The sequence below is a fragment of the Rhincodon typus genome, chromosome 1, assembly GCF_021869965.1.
Source record: "Rhincodon typus isolate 14 chromosome 1, sRhiTyp1.1, whole genome shotgun sequence".
NCBI classification, from domain to species: domain Eukaryota; kingdom Metazoa; phylum Chordata; class Chondrichthyes; order Orectolobiformes; family Rhincodontidae; genus Rhincodon; species Rhincodon typus.
The window spans coordinates 159,987,411-159,993,943 of NC_063332.1; positions in this window are offsets into that span (position 1 = coordinate 159,987,411).

Below are 6,533 nucleotides of genomic sequence, written 5' to 3' on the forward strand. Positions count from 1 at the left end.
ATTTGATTCTAGTGGAATGGTTGAGGATTAATATTATTCTCAGTTAAACACAGGACTGGAACTGAATGCAGTGCCAAACTGAAGAAGATTTCCATAGCTAAATCTGGCCAAGAACAAAGTCCCAAATGCACTGATATAGTAGTGTAGGTGGTACTGAAGGAAGTCATGAACACAAAGTGTACTTTGGATAAAAAAATGGTAACTGAAGAATATGGAAAACAGTTATTCATGATATTTTGATTCTATTTATCCTGAGCTATGCTGAAGTTCAAAGACATAGAAGCGTGTGAATCATTTCTGACTGCTGCCTTCAGCTTTGTTTAACTTTTAAGTCTTTGCCTCTCACTCACCGACAAGCTTTCTGATTTTTCATTCAGTTTTGTATTATCTGTTCCTGCTGATCACTTGCAAGACTCATAGTGAATTTTGAATCATGTATTCAAACTCCACTCCAGAATCTACAGCACATATTTTTCAGGCTGGAACATTTTAATCCTGTACTGTATTGGAACAAACACTGTCAGATGTAGGATCCTTTGGGTGAGAGGGTGAACCAGTCTGCACCCCTCAGGTATAATAATCAATATTTAAAGGGCTGCTTCCAAACTGTGGGGATTCTATTAAATGCCTTCTGTTATCTATTCTTTTGACAAATCTTATAATTGTTGCTGGTAAGCATTATAATGTTTAGGTCCACTATATCTCTAAATAATATGTTCCCACATATTTTTATGAATATTCATTTTGGTTCTCATGAAACATTTCATTCTTCCTGTCTTAATTTGTTTAAATTTAAATAGTGGAACTGCTTTGACATTTCTCAGCATTGATAGAGTATTGATGCTTGACAATATATGATTCGTGATCTCAACAAGAAACTTCTATGAAAGTTCAAATTTTTAACGGATAAAGGCGTAAAAGGAAGGATCTGCTCCTGTCACTGCCAACACTCTGGGAAGGACCCGCTCCCGCCCTAAAAGGGGAAAAAGAAGAGGAAAAATAAAAGAAACTGAAAAAAAGATTTAAAAAAGGCAGGTAGAAGCAGATGGGTCTTGAGCTAAGGACACGGATCTGAACAGCGCTACTCAATGCATCAAGGAGTCCTAGCAAAACTAGTCAATGGGAAAAGAAAGATATAACAGGTACAAAAGGAGCAAAACAGTGGAAACTTTTGAGGAATACAGGAAGTGTAGGGGCAACCTAAGAAAGCAATTAGGAGAGCAAACAAGAGGCATGAGAAAATGTTGGCAGGCAAGATTATGGACAATCTCAAGATATTAGACAAGTATATCAGGGGAAGAAAATAACCAGGGACAGAGCAGGGCCAATTGTCACAAAGGGCAGTTTGTGCAGGAAGCTGCAGGACATTGGTAAAGTATTAAATGAGCACATCTGTATTTACTCAGTGGAAGGAGGATACAAGCACAGAAATCAAGAAGGTGGAATGTGAAATTCTTCAGCAGATTGATATACAAAGCAAAGAGACATTGGCGGATTTTAAATTGGACAACTCCTCAGGACCAGATGAGTTGAATCCCAGACTGTTGTGGGAGACAAAGGAGGAAATTACAGGGGCCTTGACCCAAATTTTCATATCATCTATGGCCACAGAGAAGGCACCAGAGGACGGAAGGATATCTAATGTGGTTGCACTTCACGAGAAGGGTGGTACAGAAAGACCAACAAACTACAGTCCAGTGAGTCTAACATCAGTTGTAGGGAAACTATTGGAGAAATTAGAGAAAATTAATCTCCATTTGGAGAGGCAAAGTTTGATCAGGGTTAGTCAGCATGACTCTGTCAGAAGGAGGTCATGCTTAACAAATCTGGTGGAATTTTTCAAGGAGGTGACCAAGTGTTTGGATGTAGATTACATGGATTTCAGCACGACCTTTGGCAAGATCCCACATGAAAAACTGATAAATAAAAGCTCATGGGATCCAAGGTAACTTGGCTCGGTGGATTCAAAATTGGCTTAGCGATAGGAGACAGAAGGTCACAATAGAAGACTATTTGTCACACTGGAGCTGGGTATGCAGTGGCATACATCAGGGATCAGCTTTGGGTTCCTTATTGGTAATGATATTCATAAACGATGTAGATGAGAATGTGGGAGGGGTTATAAGCAAGTTTGTAGATGACATAAAGACTGTCCGGGTGATTGACAGTGAGGAGGAAGCTGTTAGGTTACAGAACCAGATAAACAGATTGGTCAGATAGGCAGATCAGCGGCAGATGGAATTTAAACCTGGTAAATTTGAAGTGATTGGAAGAAGGAACAAGACAAGGGAGTACTCAAATAAATGGCAAAACGCTGAGAAGCTCAGAGGATCAGAAGAGAAGCTCAGAGATCTTATCATTGAATCCTACAGTGTAGAAGTAGGTCACTTGACCCATTATGTCCAACCCAACCCTTTAAAGACCATCTCACCCAGATCCATCGCCCAACCCTACACCTCTAACCCTGCATTTTCCCATGACTAATCCATTTAGCCTGCACATTCCTGGTCACTCTGGGCAACTTAGCATGGCCAATTCACCTAACCTGCACATCTTTGGACCATGGGAGAAAACCAGAGCACCAGAGGAAACCCACACAGACACAGGGAGAATGTACAAACTATACACAGACAGTCACCCGAGACTGGAATTGAACCTGGGTCACTGGCACTGTGAGGGAACAGTGCTAACCACTGAGTCACCGTGCCGCCTCTTAGAGTAGGATCTTGGGGTGCTTATCCATAGAAGATGGCAGGACAGGTTAATAAGGTAGATAAGAAGGCATTAGGCTCGCTTGTCTTTATCAGATGTGGGATATATTATAGAATCAGGGAGGTCGTGTTGGTGCTGTTCAGAACTTTAGTTAGGCCACAGCTGGAATACTGTATGCATTTCTGGTTGTCACATTATGAGAAAGATATGATTCCACAGAAGGGACTATAAAAGAGATTCATCAGGATGTTGCCTGGGTTGGAGCATTTGAGCTGTGAAGAGAGGCTGGATAAGTTTGGGTTGTTTTCTTTGGAGCAGAGAAGGTTAAGGGAGGACCTGCTATCAGTGCAAAAGATTATCAGTGAATAGAAAGCAGCTGACTCCCTTAGTTGAAGGATCAATAACAAGTGGCTGTAATTTTAAAGCAAAAGGCAGGAGGTTTAAAGGGGAGTTGAGGAAAACCTTTTAAACCCAGAGGGTGGTGGGATTCTGGAATGCATTGCCTGCGAGAGTAGTTAAGATGGGAAACCTTACAAACTTTAAAAAGTACTTGGATGAGTACTTAAAGTGTCATAACATTTGAAGCTATGGGCCTAGTGTGAGAAAGTGGGACGAGTATAGGTAGAGGTGTATTTTTGGTAGTTGAACTTTATATATCTACGATTCTTATATGGACAGAAATCTGTCTGCTGGTGGGAGTCATACCTGGCACAAAGGAAAGTAGTTGTCATTGGAGGTCAATCATCTCAGCGCCAGGATATCTCTGCAGCAGTTTCTCAGGGTAGTGTCCTAGGCCCAACCATCTTCAGCAGTTTCATCAGTGACCATAAGGTCAGAAATGGGAATGTTCGCTGATGAATGCATAATGTTCAGCATCAGACACTGAAGCCATCTATGTCCAAAGGCAGCAAAACTTGAACAACATTCAGGCTTAAGCTGATAAGTAACATAGCCTGGCACCTGTGTGGTGCACATGCCCATCTTCAACAAGACAATCTAACAATTGCCCCTTAACATTCAATAGCATAATCATGACTGAAACCCTCCCCCGACCCCCATCAACAACTTCAAGGGTTATGATTGACAAGAAACTGAGCTGGACAATCCATATAAGTACAGTGGCTACAAGAACAGGTCAGAGGTTAGGAATCCTGTACTGAGTAACTCACTTCCTGACTCCCCAAATCCTGCCCACCATCTACAAGAAACAAGTCAGGAGCGTGATGGAATACTCCCCACTTGCCTGGATGAGTGCAGCTCCAAAAAAACTCAAGAAGTTTGACACCATCCAAGACAAAGCAGCCTGCTTGACTGGCACCACACCAATAATTACTAGCTCCACCACCAACATGCAGTCGCAGCTGTGCCACCTACAAGATGCACTGCAGAAATTCACCAAGCCTTCTTAGACAGCACCTTCCAACACCCAGAACCACCACTACCTAGTAGGACAAGGGCAGCAAATATACGTGAACATCAGCATTGACAAGTCTCCTTCTAAGACACTTACCATCCTTGAAAGTTCCTTCACTGTCAATGAGTCCAAATCCTGGACCTCCCTCCTTTACAGCACTATGTGTCTACCTTGAGCAAATAGACTGCATCATTTTAAGAAAGCAGTTCACTACCATTTTTTTCAAGGTTAACTAGAGATGGGCAATAAATGTTGGCCCTACCAGCAAAGCCCACATCGTCTGAATGAATAATTTTAAAAAAAGCATATTATGCAATGCACTGTTGGAGGAGCTGAGGGAACAGCGACTGCAATGCCTGACTCTGCAGTTCTTCAGCTGCTTTCCCACAGAGTAGCATCTGGCTTGTCACTGATAAATCAGTGTGAAGTAGACACTGTGAGTGTGTAGATTATCAAAGTAGTCATATTCAACACACTAACAACCAACTAAGTCATAACCTTGCTTAAAATGATCTTCATTTTGACAAATGTGTGTTGACCATAAGTATATATCTCCTGCATCAGACAATTCAGCTCTTGTGAAGCATTTTTTTTCAGAACTTTGAAAGCATTCTACTGATGTAATTTTACAGAAGAGATAGAGATGAGTTATCAACCTACAAACCTCATCATCTCCTTCATCAATCACTATGTTGGCAAGGAGGTGTGGAAAGATGTCACTGCAATGCAGGTTACTCACACACAGCTTGCCACCTTATGTGTTGTCATGCTGAATAGAATTAAAATAATACTGTATGTGGTCATTTTCAACTAAAGTTTTTTTCAGTTAGGGATGATGCAAAGTAATTCCTTCCTCTGTCAAAGCACTGAGGAGGAGTGTAGGCCGCTGCTGATGCTTCACATGGGCCAAGGAGGTGGCTGTATTTTTGCTGGGGGCAACCTGATAGGGTGCAGTGAAGAGGTGAAGAGGACGGTTGAAATTGGGGGACGTGGGAAATATTCCATTGGGCGACAGGGGGATGAACATGGGGAGGCTGAACTGTCAGTGGAAACAGCTTCTCATTGACAGAAGAGTTCTGGGAAGGACACAACCACCCTAATCAGGAGCTTACGAGGTTGAGATATACCTTGGACCCAAGACTCTCACGTCAAACATTAATACAGCATCCATCGCAACGGAAGCAGGAAATGAATTCCCAGTGACATAGCTTATCTTCGTTTTATCAGCTATCTTGTTTTTCCAAAGATAATTTTACCAGAATTGAAAAGCCAGTATTACAGGCTGCAGTCTGTATGCAGTGTCTGTACAAATAATGTGGCCATTTATTTATGCTTGTAATTAACAAGTAGGCACAAATTATATTTATAGATAGTTGGGATATAATTTCTGCCAATTCTATGGGACAGAAATCAAGGCCAACATGGAGAATTTACTTGGAACAAGAACAAAAGAAAGGCTTTACACATTTACATAAAAGGAGCTGAAGTTTGTGGGCAACCCTCGAATGGGAAAACATATGGGTAAATTCAAGTTGTAAATTAGTGGCGGAGGCTGAGGGAAGACTTGATAGAAGTCTATAAAAATATGAGATGCATAGATAGGGTTGATAGAATCTTCTTCACAGAGTTGAAATATCTAATACTAGGGGACACGCATTTAAGGTGAGAGGGAGAGAGAAAGTTCAAAGGATATGTGACGGGCAAGTTTTTTACACAAACAGTGGTAGGAGTCTGATATATACTGCTGGGGCGGTGGTGGAGGCAGATACAATAGAGGCGTTTGAGGGACTTTTAGATAAGGTCATGAATATGCAAAGAATGGAGGGATATGGAGCAAAGGCAGGCAGATGGGATTAGTCTAATTTGGCATCGTGTTCGGCACAACATCACAGGCCGAAGGGCTTGTTCCTGTGCTGTAATGTTCTATGTTCTCCTAGGGTAACTATGCCACCTCAAATCATCACTCAACATCCGAAATGTGCTGGAATACAGGCGACAAAGGTTTTCACATGAAGATTTGGCAGCTGTCGCCTTACTGGGAGCCCCAGAAAAAGGCAATACAACCAGTGCCACGAATTATGACTATGCCCTCAGGCATCTGAAGATGTGATTCTCATATCTGGACCTGATAGTCGGTGCCTTCTAAAACCATCTTGCAAGGGATTCTGTCATTCTGCTGCCTGACTCGTTTATTCCAATGCTTTTCCATCCTCCACTTCGTCCAAAGTTGAAACTCATCCAAAACATTACTCTCAGTATCTTAGATAACAAGGTGTAGAGCTGGATGAACACAGCAGGCCAAGCAGCATCAGAGGAGCAGGAAAGCTGACTTTTCGGGTCTGGACCCTTCTTCAGATTTTTGCTTGGCCTGCTGTGTTCATCCAGCTCTACACCTTGTTATCTCAGA